Source organism: Notolepis coatsorum (assembly GCF_963971535.1).
Source record: "Notolepis coatsorum genome assembly, chromosome: 3".
NCBI classification, from domain to species: Eukaryota; Metazoa; Chordata; class Actinopteri; order Aulopiformes; family Paralepididae; genus Notolepis; species Notolepis coatsorum.
In genome coordinates, this window is record NC_140167.1 from 180,370,693 (window position 1) to 180,390,379 (window position 19,687).

Genomic DNA, 19,687 nt, shown 5'->3' on the forward strand with positions numbered 1-19,687 from the left:
ACTTTTCTTTTACTGACCATCTTTGAAAATGCCATATTTTTCTGCTGGCTGCCTGCTGGCGAAAATAGGCTAATAGCTACATTTATCTCACAGAGATAAAACTGGGAGTGAGTTTACTGTAGATACGCAGCGCTGTCAACTCTGCTCCGACTTGAACTGACTGAAAGAGAGAGACGACATGCAGTCCGTGAAGACCCGCCCTACTCCCCTACTCTGCCTCTGATTCGCAGACTGTGGGTGAGGGGGAAAAACGCTGACGGGACGCGTATGTGATTGGACCAGACTCGTACACAGACAGACGGTGGCAGTGCAGGCGGACAGCACGCAGCACTGCTCGCAGAGGAGAGAGATAGCGAGGATGCATTTGCTTCCACTTTACTTGATATCATATCACTCCGGAATCACGTTTCAACCAAGTCACTAACATAACGTTGCTGTCATGAGCCTGCGCTATGGTAGCCTACAAGTGATCAAATAAATAAAACGTCCAACTCTCGCGCAACGACTCGGCAAACAGTAGTGCGCGGGCCGCATTAACACTACACTTTGATGTCCAGTAGGGGGCCGCAAAATATCATCCCGCGGGCCGCAATTGGCCCGTGGGCCGCGAGTTTGAGACCCCTGGTGTAGATCCAACGTGATACAGTAGAACACATGATTCCGCGGGGCTCAGAGGCTCCAGAATGAACTCTGATAACCCCGGCTGCATCAGTGGACTGGAAAATGTGGAGTACAGGATTTTTTTCCCCATCCATTTTCATTGAGTCCATTCCAAAATCCCTTATGTCATCTGGGAGACGATAGGGGGCGCTTTTTTCCACATCTGATCACCGGCGGCGCTCGGGTAGACTAGGGTAGGCTCGCGTGATGCAATATGATTTCAGATCGCTAAAAAAAAGAAAAAAAAAAAATTCAGAGAAATCTCGTGAGTGGCTTTCAACAAGATATTAATAAATCCGAGAAAACTCGTGAGTGGCACTGAAAGTGTTAAACAACAGATGTATGTTTATTTTGCAGCAATTCTTTGTCATTGCCACCATCTTTAGTGTTACATCCCCTCACACTCTAGTTCTCAGGCTGCAGCTGGTTTAAAAGCTAAAGTAAACCGGCTTCTCTGCTGGCTGTGGCTCCAGGGGAGTTGAACAGTTCTGGCTCTGCTAGTTTATTTTCGATCTTTTGGCGCTTTTTTGGTGGACAAACCACCGCACATGTGCACCGTGACTCGTGACTGGAGTCTAGTTCTGCTAGCACACATAGCCTACTGTGTACAGACGGTTTCAAACTGTATTTTAAATTAGAAAGCAAACAAAATAAATGGACAAGAGAAAAATAAATCTCAATTTGGTCAGTATTGTCATTTGGACAAGCAAAGCCATTACTTTAAGTTGCAGGTAAGAAAGACAAGTCTGTCCACTGTCTCTGGTTTTAAAACTGCCCTGTTGCAGGTCACAAAAAAAATAAAATAAAAAAAATAATAATAAAAAATAAAACGAGCAAAGCCATTACTTTAAGTTGCAGGTAAGAAAGACAAGTCTGTCCACTGTCTCTGGTTTTAAAACTGCCCTGTTGCAGGTCACAAAAAAAATAAAATAAAAAAAATAATAATAAAAAATAAAACGATTTTTCGATTTTCTTTTATTTCGATATTCGATACCGATTATTAAAATATATCGCGATATTTATCGTTATCGTTATATCACCCAGCCCTACCATTAGCTGTTACAAATGGCAACAGTTACTCTTCCTGGGGTCCACACAAAACAATATACAAACAAACAACATAATTAAAAATAAAACCAACAATAAACACACGAAACAATATACATAACATAATCAAACATAACCCCCCCCCACACCCATCCAACCCAACCTACCTCATAACATTAGCATTATATCAAAATATTACAAAAGTACTAGTAAAATAATAAAATGTTATATATCAAGCATTGTGCCTGTACCCAAAAGTAACCTCTTTACTTGCTTTTTAAAGCTTTCTTTGGTTGTTGCTTGAGTAATTATATATGGCAACCTATTCCACTGTGAGATGGCCCTATACATAGCAGTTCTTTTCATTGCATTTGATCTCGGTAGAGGAATTGAAACATGACCCCTGGTAACTTGTCTTGTCCTGTGCTCATAAGTCATGTCTGTCTTGTGAAAAAGTTATTCTTGAGTACAGGCAGCTTGGTTGTTCAGTTATATTCCTAAATGCGTGTCGATCTGTCCTCTACTTTCAACCACCGGGTGAGTCTGCCTCGCTCTTTTGAAAGAGTTTTCTCGGCCTTCTCCTTTAATCTGTTCAGGATAATCCATAGCATTACTTTGCTAGCGTGGCGGGATACGGCTGATTGTTCTGTCATTTTTGGCAAAGTCTTACATTTCCTTTCCTGGGGGATGGGGATAATTAAGGATTGGGTCCATTTCCAGAGCCATTGTTTGGTTTCCCATATCCTGTGACAGATGTGCGTACTTTTATCATTTATTTCCCTCTGTGCTGTAAAGGGAAGAAAAGTTATTATGGTATTTTGGCAAAGACTTTCATCAGTGTATTGAAATGCAACAGTGGATTAATGTGAACACACAACTGAAACAATAATGAAAGCAAACAACTGCTCATCCAGGTGGGTACTGGAGTGCAGGGGACCCAACACCGCATGGAGTGCCAGTCAGTCAGTCTGTCTTTGATGCCGAGACTCAGGTCCGCTTCTTGCCATATGCAGACTATGCGGTTGCATAGGGCCCCCGAAGATATATTTTTTTAATAATTTTTTTTAATAATGATTTTATTCACTCAATACACTGTATACTGTATATATATATATATATATATATATATATATATATATATATATATATATATATATATATATATCCTATAGAGATGTAACAAGTCATCAGCTTAAAACATTTAACCGATAGGCTACTGCTTATGACCGCAAGTGGGCGTTTCTTTATATAAAAATAAATACATAAGTAGCTTACTGACAAAAATGGAGTTGCATTTTCAAACTGTATTTAACTTTAACTTTATATGCACACCCGAGCCACTAGGGGTCGTCAAAGTGCCGGTGGGCAAATCGTCCTAAAAAGGTCCCGCCGGCAGGACGTTGCATGCTTTAAATAGTTCCATTTAAATTTCAATATTGTAAGTCAGAAATTTAACGAAAATGCAGTATCTATCTCATTTATGTGCATTTTGGAGATGTTCCGGTTTGGCAACTCGCCGATCATCCACCAGGCGGCAGTATTGAAGCGTTGCAGAGTTGTGCATGCTCCCACTGCATCAGACCAGGCTCCGTGAGGGAATTATGAATAACATGGCGAAAAAATTAAATATGATCTCAATAACGTCGTATGCAGATTGGCAGAATTCGCATGAACTTGAAACACGTCGTAAGCCGTTTCCGGCGTGGGATGTGTTAAAGTGCACCAGATTGATGCATTTAAATGTTAAATGCATGCCCACCTTAAAGGGTTTGTAACCCCCTCACCATAGTTTCACAAAATAGGGGCCCCCAAACATAATTTCGCATATGCCAAAAAGCTAGAAACGGCCCTGCCGAGACTGGACTCATTGTGGTCATGAAGCCACTAGTCTGTAGGGACAACACTGTCTGCATAATACAATAGCCCTCCACTAGTCTCGTCTGTCCTCGTTTCACCGTGAGTGTGTGTGTGTGTGTGTGTGTGCGTGTATGTGTGTGTGTATGTGTGTGCCCTGCCCTAATGGACCTGATACCTGACTCAGCGAGATGTGTGTTTCTGTCTGGCTGTTTGAGGACCTAAATGGCCATTTGATATGTGTTGTAGGCCTGGTAAGGAGCTGTGCTCTGTGAGGCTCTCTGCACCACACACAGAGACGCTGCCTGGGCCACACACAGGACCCACCTCCACCTCACATTTATCACTATTCTGAAGAATGAATGGGAAATAATAATTTTGGAACTTTCTTAACACATTATATAGCAGAATATAGGTCTGAATTCCCCCAAGGGAATCAATACAGTATCTATCTATCTATCTATCTATCTATCTATCTATCTATCTATCTATCTATCTATCTATCTATCTATCTATCTATCTATCTATCTATCTATCTATCTGTCTGTCTGTCTGTCTGTCTGTCTGTCTGTCTGTCTGTCTGTCTGTCTGTCTGTCTGTCTGTCTGTCTGTCTGTCTGTCTGTCTGTCTGTCTGTCTGTCTGTCTTACTCCAGTGTTTACCAACATTACCAATGTAAACAAACATTTTACAGTCGCAGAATACCACAGAACACCACAAAAGCAATGAAAAACGATAGGTTATGTAGATAACCTAGTTATATTAGTATTGGCTAAGCGTCCCGCTCTGAGCCTTACGAGATACTCCTATCTCCTGTGATACCTAATGTATCTCCCACGAACAAAAACACATGCACCCCACCTGTATGGGGCCCCGCCCCTTATGGTGGTACCGCCCATATAACCATGACCCTGGTCATGAAACACCCTTCCTCGCCAAAACCCGTCCCAGGAAAAGATCCCTCAAGAGGGAACTCAGGGCGCGCAGAGCGGGACGCTTAGCCAATACTAATATAACTAGGTTATCTACATAACCTATCGTTATATTTCGTATTGCATCGCGTCCCGCTCTGAGCCTTACGAGATAATGGGGAAGAGCGGGCGCGAGACCCGACAGATGTACCCCCTGAGGACCCGTAAGCCCACATCAAGGGGTGCGGGGAGCCCTGTCACCCCATCCTTCCTAACGAAGGGGGGGCGCAGTCAACTCCACCTGAATGCGAACAAGAGGGAGCCAGAACCCCTTGAACACACCGTACAGGCGGAACCACGTGTGACTCAACACACTGCGGCCCATACCCATACACTCCTGCTACCCGACCAAAGGACGGGAAGCAGGAAAGGCCACAGACCCCAGAACCGCCTGGGAGACAGAACCCCCGGTCATGTCCATGAGGAAAAACCTTACAAAGGAGCCCGGGGAGGACCATGAAGCTGCAGCACAGATGGCCTCCACCGAGGCCCCACCCAGGAGAGCGGCAGAGGCAGCCACCCAGTGGAGTGCGCCCTGACGCCCCCAGGGGGATCCTGCCCAGCCAGCGTGTAGCAGAGGGTAACACCCTCGCACAACCAATGGGACAGGCGCTGCTCCGACAGTGCCTTACCAGCACGAGCCCCACCGTAACAGACAAAAAACTGGTCGGTAACCCTGAAATCCTGAGTACGGCTGAGGTAAATCCCCAAGCACGGACTGGACATGACAGGTGAAGGCCCGCATCTAACTCACCAGTGTGAGGAGGAGGACGAAACGCCTGAACCACAATATCCCGGGAGCGGAAGGAACTCCGGATATTCTTAGGCACGAAAGCAGGATTAGGTCGCAGAGTGACACCGCAATCGGTCCGAAAAGACAGGCACTCTGGATGTACCGAGAGAGCCCAGAGCTCACCTACGCGTTTAGCGGAAGTGACAGCCAGAAGGAACGCGGTCCTGAAGGACAGCTGTCCCAACGGCGCCCCCTCGAGCGGCTCAAACGGGGCCAAGGACAACCGACCGAGGACCAATTGAAGATCCCAAGTCGGAGCCAAGGAGCGTTGCACCGGCTTAACGCGTCGAGCGCCAAGCAGGAAACGCTTCACAAGAGGGTGGCTGAACAAGACATCCCCTCAAACCCCTCATGATAGGAGGATATAGCTGCTGCATATACCCTCACCGTCGAAGCCGACAGTCTATCAAGGAGAGACTGGAGGTAACTAAGGACAGCAACCAGGGGGCAGGAGACTGAGTCCTGGCCCCCCGCCTTACACCACACTTGGAACATACGTCATCTGCCCGCGTAAGCGCGACAGTGGAGGGAGCATGCGCATTCCAGATGGTAACACCATCAGGATCAAGAACCTGCGCCCCTCAACGTACCCGTCCCAACAACTGACCTAACAGATGTATGGGGAAGAATCCCTGGCGGCACGGCATCGGTCCCAGACCTGCCTGGCCATGTCCAGACGCAATCCTCACCCGTCAGGATGAGGGCCGCCCCGCGACAGTACACCTGCACCCACATTCTCCCTGCCGGGGATGTGGGGAGCCCTTAGGCCGCGCAGATGGAGGACGCCCATAGCCAGCCGCCCGCCGCCTGGTGCAGACAGGGGGAGCGTACTCCTCCCTGTCTGTCGATACACGACACTGACGTCGTATCGTCCGTCCTGATCAACACCATTTGTGGACCAGAAGGACCGCTTTCAACACCAACACATTGAACGTAGCGCAGACCGGGCAGCATGGTTTGCCAGCTGCCCCCTACTGCGTTGGCCCGACGCATCACCAGCGAGGGAGGCGTCGGTGAAAACGCGACGTGAGACAGCGCCGTAACCGTCCTAGGACGGAACCTCCCGAGCGTGTTGACAACACGCTCTGAGATGGATGCCCATAGCCCTCCAACCGTTGACTGGGAAGAGGAATACTCTACATCCAGTCTACAGCAACCCCAGGCTGGTAGAGACCTGCCTGGTACGAGACCTGACGATCCACCTTGACCGCGAAGGACCAGAACGTCATCAGGGCAGAACACTCCGTAACCCCGGATGACGCAGAGGCCCCAGTGCGGCCTCCACGCACTTGGTGAAGATGCGGGGAGCCAGAGAAAACCGAACGGCAGCCTCTGGTACTCATACGCTAACCCTGCAAAGGAAGCGTAGGTAAGCCCTAGGATGGAAGATCGGGGATGCGCATACGCATCCTACAGGTCTATGGAGGAGAACCAGACCCCCACCTGACAGTGTTCAACAGGTAGGAGACGATCCAAAAAATGCTGAACCTTCCCATGGGACAGGTCCAGCCTGGGTCTTACACCCCTCCCTCCCGACTTCTCGGGCAGAGAACACCGGGAGGAGAACGCCACGACGATGGCTTGCTTCGTCCACAGAGATTGGATCTCGTCGACCAGAGCTGTCCCTGCTGGAGACCCCGACAACAGGGTCTGTACCAAACCTGAAAACGGGTGGGGTTGTGTAAACACAAGTCCCCGCCTCACCATTCTCTCCATCTACCTCGACATATGGTACTGCCATAGTCATATGTGACGACACTCCCAACGCACCCGCCGTCACGTGGCGCAGGTCCGCCAGGAACTGTAGATAGTTGGCCCGGTCCCCCCCGCTGTGCGAAGACAACCCTGGAATCGTGCGAGGAGCGCGTTCCGTGTCGGAACACCTGACCCTGACACCACCCACGAGGCAATCGCACCCAAGGGGGAACCCCGACAGAAAAGGGCCTGTCTGATACGGGGGGCTTCCGATCAAAAAAGCCCCCCCACTGAACACCCCTCCAGAACATGCTGAAGGAGTTGTTCTGCAGCCGGACATGCAAGGTGTAAGGCCCCCATGGGTTCCTACACACCGTAGCCCTGCAGTGATATCACTACCACCCCAAACCATGTGAGCTGCGACCACTTGCCAATATTCCAGGAGTGGGAGCACCAACATGATACCTGGCCTGGCGAAGGCGAGGCCGGGGAAGCCCGCACTGTGTGCCTCAAAAGGTTTCGAGCCCCCCTGCTGACAACACTTAAGTTGACAGACGTAACACCAGGCTCAACCAACACAGTTCAAGGTGTGGGAGCCGCTTGACAGCACAACATTCTCACGGACAGACCCAGGCTCAGCCATCAACTGGGTGTCAGCCCCTGTCTCCATGAGAAGCGAAGAATGGGGCCGCATACGCTTCAAGAAGGTTCGCGGCCCGCAGCCAAAGGAACACACCCAGAGCCCCGCTTCTGAGGGTAACAGAAAGCGGACTGAGCGGGGAGCGGGCTGCTCGCGGCAAAATGACGACGGAGTGGTTTACCAACACCGAAATCACCCAAAATGGCCGATCCCTCGGCCACCAAGACTGTCGGCCTCGCGATACCCTGTCGATTCTCCAACCAGGGCACCACTGGCGGGGGAAACATGGCCGCCTGTCGAGGGCCCCGTCATCGCCGCTGACGAGGCCGTGCTCTCTCTTCTTCTGGCTGCGCGGTGTGAGGCGGTGTAGGGCCTAGGACAATACCGCCCGCGCTCCAGCAGAAGACCAAAATCCCCTGCGGAGAGGGGAACCCTGAGCGGTTATAGCTTGCGGCTGGGTCAAAGCTAATAACGTCAACAACCTCGCGCGATGTGTCGACGTCGGCTGGCCCCAAGGCCCCTCCACCAGACACCATTTTTTTTAATAGAAAAAACACCAATTCGAACACAGTTCTAATCGTTGCCAATTCCATACCGTGGCGGTACAAGCCTTAACAGCCCACCAGCCACTCGCCAGGCCGACCCACCCAAGGTGTCGGCCGGGCGGGGCATTGTTTCAATATATCAAAAACAAAGGACTGACGTTAACATGGAGCACCAGTGGTGATTGCAAACAGCACCCTCCACTGTGGTGTGCACCATGAAAAGGTTAAATGAATAAAAGAGCTAAACCACAAAAACTGTAGAATGAGCAAACCCATACACACAAAGTTTAAGGGGAGACGGACCAGACCCGTCTTCATTCAAAATATTCACAACAGAACACCAGCCCTAGTTTAGCCCATTTACCAAAAAAGGTAAACAAAGCCCCCCCCCCGCACTACTCCCCCAGTATACCGATTGACCGTCAGTATGAATGGTTTGAGAGGAGAGAAAGCTGTAGCAAGACAGACCTTCTCATAGCAGAGTGACAAAATGAAACAATAGCCCCCTACACAGGGCCGCCCCAGGAGATGGGGGGCCTCGCGTCTAAAAACGCACAGGGCCTCACATTTCTCCCAAGCGGCCCTGCCCTTATACTACTGCAGCCTAACGCCAGGCAATGTGGAACCCAAGACAACAATTGCCTGTGCACAGACACGCAACATGTTTACCATGTCGGCTGGACCCATAGCCCCACTACCCGACGCCAACCCAGATGGGAACACCGTTCAACAAACCCCGCCGGAACACAAGGTAATACCTGGCTAGAACCTAGCCACGACCTACCCCGTTGTCAACCCATTTACCCGAAAAAGGTAAATAGAACTCAAAACCCCACAACAGCTACCGACTGACCTTCATTGATGAACCGGGCAAGAGGCGGGAGAGTGACAACATCTCACGGCGGAGACATTAAAACAGCATAGCAATTAGCAGTAGTGATAGCATGCGGCAGTAGCGATAGCATGTTAGCATAGCTTTAGATGTTTCAGCAGCACGCCCAAGACAGCTTGGAAACCGTTCCCTGCAGAGAACGTTCACCAAACCATCCTGCCCCTGGCGCCAACACACAACAAGGTTGTGTTAACAACACAAACCAGCATTACTAACACTAATACCCATGCCTGAAGACACAGGGCCTACCTGAGTACAAGCTGGCCCGACAGCCAGCCTTGTACAGCTGAACCTCGATGTGCAGTCATCAAACGAGGAACATCACAGGCCCGTCGTGTCGCCGAAAACATGCGTCGAAGATGCCAGGGGCCAGCAACCTCCGGTAAGCTTCCAACATTATTAATCTTCCTTAATCTTTTCATTCCGCTAGCTCGTATGGTGCACGCATCCAATACGCTGGGACGAAAATAGAGGAAGGGTGTTTCATGACCAGGGTCATGGTTATATGGGCGGTACCACCTGTGTTTTTGTTCGTGGGAGATACATTAGGTATCACAGGAGATAGGAGTATCTCGTAAGGCTCAGAGCGGGACGCGATGCAATACGAAATATAACTCATGTTTACCTATTGTCTATACAGTGTTAGTTAGTAATAGTCTAGTAGAGAATAAAAACACGTCTTTGGTGGTGGGGCCACCCATTTGTTGACATTTGGATCACGGATTGGGCATTTAAAGGTTTGGGTTTCTCTGATGAACGGTTATCAGCTACTCTAATGTTTATCGGTTTATTGGAGCGGCTTCAATAAACACCAGATAGTCACTTAACCCTTTCACTGCCACACTACAGAAGGTTAACCCTTTACTATCACACTACAGAACCGTCTGTAGTGTAATAGTAAAGGGTTAACCTTCTGTAGTGTGGCAGTGAAAGGGTTAAGGTACATTTCCACCAAATCCAAGCCAGGTCCAGCAGTGCGGCTGCATTCAGTTCATGTTCTCTGTGGAGGAGCAGATGCAGACTGGTCTACAAGATACACTACACCACTAAGGTACCCATGTACATGTCGAAATACTTCCCAAAGGTCAGTGAATTCCACGACCACAACACCAGAGGGAGTTCCACAAATCATATTCCACCCAGATTCGGCTCAAACTAGGGACTAAACACGTTTCGCAATTATGCCACAATAATGTGGAACGCCCTACCCACAGCCGTAAAATAATGTGAATCACTACCCTCTTTTAAAACCGCTCTCAAAGAGCACCTACGGGTGGCTGCAATTAGAAACTGGCCCGGTAAATAGCCCCCACCCCCACCCCCCCCCCCCCCCCCCCCCCCCACCCCCCCCCCCCCCCCCTCCAATGTACAGTTTCTTTCCCTTCAGATGTATATATTTTTTCTGCAATCTGTTAATAACTTTTCAATCAATCAATCAAGCCACGAGGTGCACGACGGCTGTGAAGTGGAAGGCGTTGGTGCTGCACGTGTGCCTGTACCGAATTAGCATTTTAACTTCATATGCAAATTAATCGGTCCCAAAGCAACGCAGCTGCCTCTGGCAATTCTGATCAAAGTGCCAAACTAGGAGTTGCAGATCATAATATGGATTAAGATCCAGCAAATGTAAGGACCTATTTATTGTTTGACCCTTTCACTACCACACTACCAAAGGGTTAACCCTTTCACTACCACACTACAGAAGGTTAACCCTTTCACTACCACACTACATCAGGTTAACACTTTAACCGTCTGTAGTGTGGTAGTGAAAGGGTTAACCTTCTGTTTAACCATCTGTAGTGTGGTAGTGAAAGGGTTAACCTTCTGTTTAACCCTTTCACTGCCACACTTCAGAAGGTTAACCTTTCACTACCACACTACACACGGTTAACCCTTTCACTACCACACTACAGAAGGTTAACCTTTCACTACCACACTAGACTTTGGTAGTGTGGCAGTGAAAGGGTTAACTTTCTGTAGTGTGGCAGTGAAAGGGTTAACCTTCTGTATTGTCGCAGTGAAAGGGTTAACCTTCTGTAGTGTGGCAGTGAAAGGGTTAACCATCTGTAGTGTGGTAGTGAAAGGGTTAACCTTCTGTAGTGTGGTAGTGAAAGGGTTAAAATGTTGTCAAATACATATTTGAGTGGAGCGATTAGGTGGAAGAAGAAAAGGTTTATGACCATTGAAAGCTGTGAGCCGCAACCGAGGGCCACCCACTTCAGTGCACCTATCCACTCAGCCGTCCGCATTGTTTCTGGGGTAGTTTATAGTAACAAATGTTTATAGTTCATGGAAGAAAGGCTGATAACAGCTGTCTCTGGGGTCCCCAACCTTTACAACGCCATTGTACAGAGACGACTTGCAGAGAAACAGATCATGACAAGATGTTGCTGACATTGTTGGAGTTTAAGATAAGATGGATCTGTATTAATCCTTGCGGGGAAAGTCGGGTGTCGTAGCACAGGAGAGTGGGGTTTCTGATAAGCTTTGATCATAGGTTGGATAAATAATATATATAACATTGTGATGGAATTGTTTGTCACTCTCCCACAACATGCTGATACTGTAGATGTATCGACTTGTTTGCAGTTTTTTTAAAGCCCAAACTGCAATGGATGTTCATGATATTGACATAATTTTGTATACAGGCCAATGTCAGTACAGGAAAAAAACATCAACAACAACATTCAACTGGCCATGACCATGGAAGGATGTGTGTCAGACATTCCAGCAATAACTTTCATCGTTATTGATTAAATAGCAGAGGAGCAGACCTATATCAGTAAGTGCTGGTTTTTATTACTTTGCGCTCTTATGAACCAGGCGGCAGGCGGTCAATCGTATCGATCCGGGAAATGGAGTTGGAGCGTGGCCCCGTTCACCTCCCGGCAGCGTACATTCAGCGGGAGGCAGCAAGTAACCGCAGTGAGCAGCGGTTGCTTCCTGTAGTGAATTGTCGCGTGTCACTGAAGTCACTTTAACGGTGAAACCGGAGAGAGGTCTCTGATAAGAGGGAGGCGGCGTAACCCCGGGCTGCTATGAAATCATCTCGAACGGCCTGGACGGCGTCCAGCATGTCGGACCTGCCTGCGCTGACAGCAGCCGCTTGATACTACTGACGACACAAGAGAGGAGAGGGCTCTGGTTCCAGTGTGTGCGTGTGTGTGTGAGGGTGTGCACGCACGTACGTGCCTGCTCGCGTGTGTGTGTGTGTGTGTGCGTGTGTGTGTGTGTGTGCGTGTGTGTGTGTGTGTGTGTGTGTGTGTGTGTGTGTGTGTGTGTCTGTGTGTGTGTGTATGTGTGTGTGTGTTTGTGTGTGTGTGTGTGTGTGTGTGTGTGTGTGTGTGTGTGTGTGTGTGTGTGTGTGTGTGTGTGTGTGTGTGTGTGTGTGTGTGTGTGTGTGTGTGTGTGTGTGTGTGTGTGTGTGTGTGTGTGTGCATGCGTGACGCTCTGACACTCCCTGTGATCTAGTGTGGTTGCGCAGGCCTCCAGGGATAGCCAGACAGCTGGCTGGCATAGAACTGTGAGTAAAAGGCCTCACCAGCCCCAAGTCATCTTTTCTACCTGTTCTCTATTCTCTCTCTTCACATTTTTTGCCAAAAACCTGATTCAGTTTCAAGTGTAGAGTCCAAGAAGCGCTGGGATGAGAGGAGAGTTCTTTTCTGGCTCGCGATAAAAGCCTTATTCGCCACATGATATGTGGTATCCATAAACACTACCGCGTGGATCAATGAAAGAATATGTGCTTTTGGAAGGCAAAGTGATGAATGCTTTTACCGCCCAAATGGCTGCCAGTTTTATATGTTCCCCGCACGGTTGTTTTTGAGAGCTCTGGACACACTGTGCTCGGACGAGGAATAACCTCCTCAGTTTAATTCCCCGCTTTTCTGTATTTTATTTTTTAATTATTTTTTTAAACAAACATATAAACAAACATGACAACACACGATAAGATATACAAGCATTAATTAACAGTGCACATCCAATGAAATCACCATTTAGTTAAATGTCTTATACAGGATATACCCCTAATACCTATTTTCTAAAACCCTACACACATATGCTCTAGCTCGTACCCCCCCCCTCCCGGACCCCCCATTGGATAATCCATCCATTATCCCTCGCTCCTAACTAGATACTACCATTATATGCTAGCTTTTATTCTCTCCACCACTTCTAACCACATTGTCATTTTGGATTCATTGAGACCCAAAATTCTTGCTGTAGATATTTCTTGATAAATCACATCGAGATATGTAAGAATCCAGACCTTCCGGCACATTTTTTCCGATTGAAACCATCGTGATGCTATCAGCTTTTTAGCCACTGTGATACCCGATAAAACCAATCTCTTTAGCTGTGGATGTACTGCACACTCAAAAACATCATTCAGCAGTAATACAGAGGGGTGTACAGGTATATTCAGAGTTAAGAGATTTGATAATTGCTGGGTCACTTCTTTCCAGAATATCTCAACTGGTGGGCAGTCCCAGTACATGTGCATAAATGTCCCCTCGTCCCCATTTGTACATAAGGAGCATTTGGAGTCTTGTTTAAGACCCATTCTGTTCAGTCTTATAGGAGTCAAGTATGTCCTGTGAATATAGTTAAGATTGATTTGTTGATGGTCCGGGTTCCTTGATGTAAATCGAACATTTGCCCAGGCTTCTTGCCAATCAAAATCTTTTTCCAGGTCTGGTATATCCCTCCTCCAGACTGAGTCTAGGTGGAGGGTTTCATACGAGGACGTTAGTAATTGATGATAAAAATCTGAAACAAAACCTCTCGATGTCTCTCTTTCATAGAAGAATTTGTGGTATCTGTGGTGTACAATTGGTATCCTTAATGGAACACCGTGAGCCTTCAAACATAACAATAACTGTGCGTAAAAATAATATGTGGAATCGGTGAGATTAAATTTTTTGCGTATTTCATCATAACTGCAAAAACCCTGTTTGTTGAATACATCTCCTAATGAGTGTATGCCTTGCTTTTCCCATATAGGGAATTTTATAGGTCGTTTTCCAATCAAGAGTGCATTGTTATTGAATAAGGGAGTATGATTATGCCATTTATGTGGGTTAGAATATTTTTCGCATGAGTAATTATGGGGCCAAATTTCCGTTCGCATTGCTTAATTGATCATTTGGTGTATGCTATGTCCTTCAGTCTATGTGGAGCTACTATATTTTCTTCTAAATTTCTCCAGGATACTAATGCTTGGGGATCAAACCATGTTGTCAGTGGTCTTAAAGTGTACGCCTTAAAATAGTGGAACAAATCTGGAAATGCCATACCACCGTCTGCTTAGTTTCTTTGTGCGGTGGATCTTTTTATACGTGGTGGTTTGTTATTCCAAATAAATTTGTATGTGGTGGAGTGTAATTTTTTCCAGTAGCCCTCTGGAGGGGGTAACGGTAGCATTGAGCTGAAGAAAGTTGATTCTAGGTAGGACGTCCATCTTAACTATTGATACCCGTGCCTGTACTGAGTTTTTAAGTTTTGACCATCTGTCAAGGTCGCCTTTGATTTTGTTTTGGATTTTTATGTAATTGTGCTTCACCGTTTGGCTTATGGTAGGGAATATTTCAACTCCCAAACATCTAAAGTGTTTTACCATAGGTATCTCTTCTGGGAGGGTTATATTTTTTTTTGCAGGGGCGTTAAGTGGAAGGAACGCCGACTTCGGCCAATTTATCTTAAATCCCGATAAATCTCCAAAGTCCTCAATCAACTTGAGCAGATGAGGCAATGTGGTGTTGGGGTTTTGCATGAACAGTATTACGTCGTCCACATATAAACAAATTTTATGTTGTGTGCCCTTGATTACGATTGGTTCTATGGATTGGGATTGTCTTATATATTGTGCTAAAGGCTCTAATGATAGATCGAATAGTCCGGGACTAAGAGGGCAACCCTGTCTAGATGAGCGTGATACCGGAAAGATTCCGGAGGTGATTATACCTGTTGTAATCATGGCCGATGGGTCTTTGTATAATACTTTAATCATAATTATAATCTTGCACCCCCACGTTCAACTATAACTAGGCGGCCATGGCTACAATAGATATACATCCAACTATTGAGGTCCCATTGAGAGCCGAGCTTAAAAACATACATATATACAAATAATAATCCCTTAATTCCCCCTCCCTCTGAGAGTCGTACAGGACTGTGTTCCATAGACACATCCTACGCGTATGACTCCCTCCCTTAAGCCACGGGTTGCCCAAAATGAGCTTTCTAACCCTAATCTTCCTATGCTAATTGCCATAGGATCTAAAACCCATTAATGTAATAACAATAGTGTGAAAAATGAAAAATATACCTTCATTGATATATTCATTTGAACCTTCTTCTAACTTATGTTGGAACCATCAGAAAAAAGAAAATAGTGGAGAAAAATACTAACACCATAAAAAAAGTAAAAAAAGAAAAAAAAATTAGAGCTACATTATGCAAATCCCTAAAGCAGTGGAGTAATTGTTTCAAATATTAGAATAACCTTGTCATGCTTATACCTTTAGATGTGGCTGATGTTTTTAAAACCTTATTGAACTTCCGTCACTGGATCATATACATATACATACCAGATGTTAAAGTTACAGGCCTTCATTGTAGGAGTGCAGTATATTCTAGAAGGTTGTAGAATACCCTTGTGAATTCGTAAACACTGCTGTTATGTTCCAGAATGATCTTCCTGCCCAGGAGTTATGACCTACTAGTGTTTTCCAGCATATTCCATTGTGCCCCTGGGTAGTTGAGAGAAGAGTCCAGAATATTCCAGAGTGTTCCCAATGTCAATATTGGATTATTGCCTCCTCAGAGACCAGAAGTCTATAAATATAATGCCTATCGATCCGTATTAAACACTTTGTGCCTCAGTGTTGCCAACATGCATATCAGCTGTTGCTTTTGTTGAGCCGTAGTAAAGGCATTCTAATAAAAATTATAAAATAAAAAGAGAAGAGAAAAATTTGAAAAAGAGAGAGATGATTAGGCTTATCTTCTGATTTGAGCCTATGTTGCGACCGGCCCCGGGCAGTGGTGCGTTATTGAAATCATCGGGGGTTGCACGCACCACGTGCAGGCGCCCCCCCCGCGCGTGCGCGCGCTCCCGCGAATGCGCATTTAATGTCCCCTCGCTTGAGCACAGACTAAAGACAGTGCCTAATGTGCCTACGAATGGAATGTAACACATGTCTTCACAACAAGTTAGGTGTGAATGTATCTGAGAACGTATTTAACACACCTGACGACCGGCGCTATTGATATGCAAATAGCGAGTACTTATCATGGGGTGGCACGGAGTGCAACCCCGTCCCATGAAGAACGCATGCCTGGCCCCGGGGAACCAGTTTCATGTTGCTTCATGTATTCATCGGCGGCTTTAGGCGAGCGTAATCCGAGCCTATTACCATCTTCCCCCAAGATGGATAGAAGGGCTGGGTACCGAAGGCTTGGCTTAAGATTTCTCTTGTATAATCTCTGCAGCACATCTTTGTAGGGGACACGTAGAGCAATGGCCTCCTTGCATAGATCCTCATAGAAAGACACTGGTTTGTCACCATATTTCAGTTTCCCCCATTGATTGCGTGCCCCTCTGATGATCGCATCTCTTATTTCTGTCTTGCGCAGAGTAGCAATGATAACCCTCGTCCCGTTGCCTTTTTGGTCTTGTGTACCGACTCTATAACATTGGTCCACTAACGGCGCTGTGGGTAGGATATGTTTACCTAGAATTCCTGCTAACACAGTTGGAAATAAGTCGTCTGTGCAATTGACTGATTCATCCAATCCCACAATACGGATATTATTTCTACTGTAGTAACGTTCGGTCTCGAGCCGCCTCTCCATTGCTTCCTCTTCGATGTCTTGTATTTTCTTCCGAAGCACTTTTTCCACCTGTTTTATCTCCTCCGCTACCTCTGTGAATCCATCGTTAACAGTCTTCTCGTTCTCTTGGACTTTCAATGTAATTCCTAGCACCGTGTTTTCCACTGCAGTGATTCGCCCGGCCTGTTCCGCGGCCGCTTTTATAACCTCTTCGAATTTAGCATCGATGTGTACTTTGAATTCGTCGATGTGTAATTTGAAAGCGTCCATCTGATCCTTCCCTGCTTGTATCTGATCCTTTATCAGGTTAGTCAGAGACTTGAAATCTGGTTGTGTAACTTCCCTGCTTGTATCAGTTGAGGTTGTAGGAGCATTGGGGACACGGTGGATTTGACGGAGATTTTCTTCTCCAATTCCCCTGCTTTCTCTCTCACAGTGTTTGTCCCCGCCGTTACCGTTATGTCGTTGTCTGCTGTCACCCTCTCGGGGCTAGTCGTCGTCGGTCCCGGTATGTTATCCGCTACTGTCTCCCTGACGGGGCTAGTCAACAACGGTACTGTTGTACTGGCGGCTGCTGTATCCTTCGAGGAGCGTGTCATAACTTGCGCCGTTGTACTGTCTATTCCGAGTTTCTTTCCACCCTTTTTCTTGTCCTTAGGTTCCATGTTGAATCTTTATTTCTTTTTATATAGTTAGTAGAAGGTCTTATTTAATATATACGATGTGGTTTAATTTCATTGGTGTTGTTCAAATAAGGTTTTTAAACTAAATTAACGTTGACGGGAGCGGAGCTGTAACCAAACGCGTCTGCTACATATTGCTGTCAAACCGGAAAAAACCCGCTTTTCTGTGTTTTTTTCTTTTTTTCCCCCACCGACTCCGGTCCACTTTGGACCGACGGTTTCCCCCATAAATGATTTATAACAGGGGATTGATTGCTGTCGCATCTGTTGGGAATGAGAGCGTGTCCCTCGTCATCCTGCCTCGCCTTCTGTCTAGCGGGTTAATTACTTATTGAATTGGCACTTGATTCGATGGCTTCCGTTCAATTTCATCTTTTAAAGTGTTTCGCACAGAGTTTGCAAAGTCCCAGCATCCTCGAGACGGCGGGACACTAAGGGGTGAGGCCCCCTCCGCCCCCCCGCCCTCCCCCCCCCGAAATGTAAGTGGAGAGCGATGACATGGCTGGTGGTTTTGGAGCGAGGCTGGGGACAGTTTGATCATGCCTATTTGAATCCCTGACATCTTTGATCTGCCTGTTCGAGGGACCTGACAGAAGTGGGGCGGCTTTTGTCTCGACTCTTGATTGGAGCGCGGCGGGGGCTGTTTCTCCTGTTTCGCCGCCCCCTCTGTCTGATGGAACCTGAAGTATCGCCTACAAAACGGTCACGCGCCGACTGCTCTAGACGCTTAAGTTGTAAGATTGTAAGTTATAGCGCTGTCAGGAGTTCGCTAAATAGGTTAGCTCTAAGTTTTGACACCTTGTTTGAACTTCTTTATCACAAGTAACATCTGCTACTTTAAAAAAATTAAATCCACAAAAGACGGACACACACGCACATGCACACATGCATGAACAGACACACGTACAGGCCCATTCTGCAAGACATTTTTATCATTTTTCACCCCCCCCCCCCCCCCCCCGGCTACGCGCACTCGTGCACGCACACACACACACACACACACACACACACACACACACACACACACACACACACACACACACACACACATACAGGCCCATACAATACAGACATTTTAGCATCTTTCACACACACACACCCCCCCTCAGGCTTCGCTCTCTTTGAACCCAAAATTAATGGCCTCCTTCAGTGCGTCACAATAATCTGAACTTGTGGCGCCGTTGTGCAATTCAGTCTTAATTGCAGAGCACTTTAATTCCGAGAGTTGTAAAGCGAGCCGCGTGTGTGACGGAGGACACGCTGGTAGTAAACACTGGATTCACTCAATCAACCTCTTCTCCTCTTGTCTATTTTCTGACGCCGTTCGGGGCGAAGTGTCTCTGGTTGCGGGAGAACAGAGCAGTAAAGAGAGGGACGGGGTTAAACTGGCCCCTCCGTTTCATCACTCATATTCCTTCTCATCTTCACACTTCCATGATGAATGGTCTGGAATTCCAGCTTTGTGAGAAGATGAATTGGGACTTCATTCTCCAATCACCCCCCCTCACATTTTACGGTCTGATTCTCCACTCTTTGGCCCCCCCATCCCCTTTTGTCCTCAGAGTATTTCTCTCTCTCTTGCTCTCTCTCCCTCCCCTCTCTCTCTCTCTCCTCCTCTCTCTCGCTCTCTCTCTCTCTCTCTCTCTCTCTCTCTCTCTCTCTCTCACTCTCTCTCTCTCTCTCTCTCTCTCTCTCTCTCTCTCTCTCTCTCTCTCTCTCTCTCTCTCTCTCTCTCTCTCTGTCTCTCTCTGTCTCTGTCTCTCTCTCTTGCTCCCCCCTCCCTCTCTATCTCTCCCCCTCTCTCTATCTCTCTCCCTCTCCCTCTCCCTCTCTCTCTGTCTCTGTCTCTCTCTATCATCAGATGATGATTTCTAAATCTTTTTTTCCGCTCCAGCTCTTGTTCCATTGCTCGCCTGACGTCTCATTCTCACAAAGTCTCACTTTCTCTCCTTGTTGTTTCTTCCACTGTTTCTCGTGGTGGAATTTCCCCAGAGTGTTTGGTTTTGATTAAAACCAGACGGCAGCCCAAACACTTCTGAGACCGTGTCCACCTGAACCTCCCCAGCTCAGGA

At 47.1% G+C, this 19,687-nt stretch overlaps 1 protein-coding gene across 1 annotated transcript in view; it reads left to right on the top strand.

Annotated features, from left to right (window-relative positions):
• LOC311226084 (semaphorin-5A-like) overlaps positions 1-19,687 on the top strand; it is a gene marked incomplete at its 3' end in the record, with an annotated part of 248,278 nt that overhangs the window by 24,360 nt on the left and 204,231 nt on the right. The window lies entirely within an intron of this gene.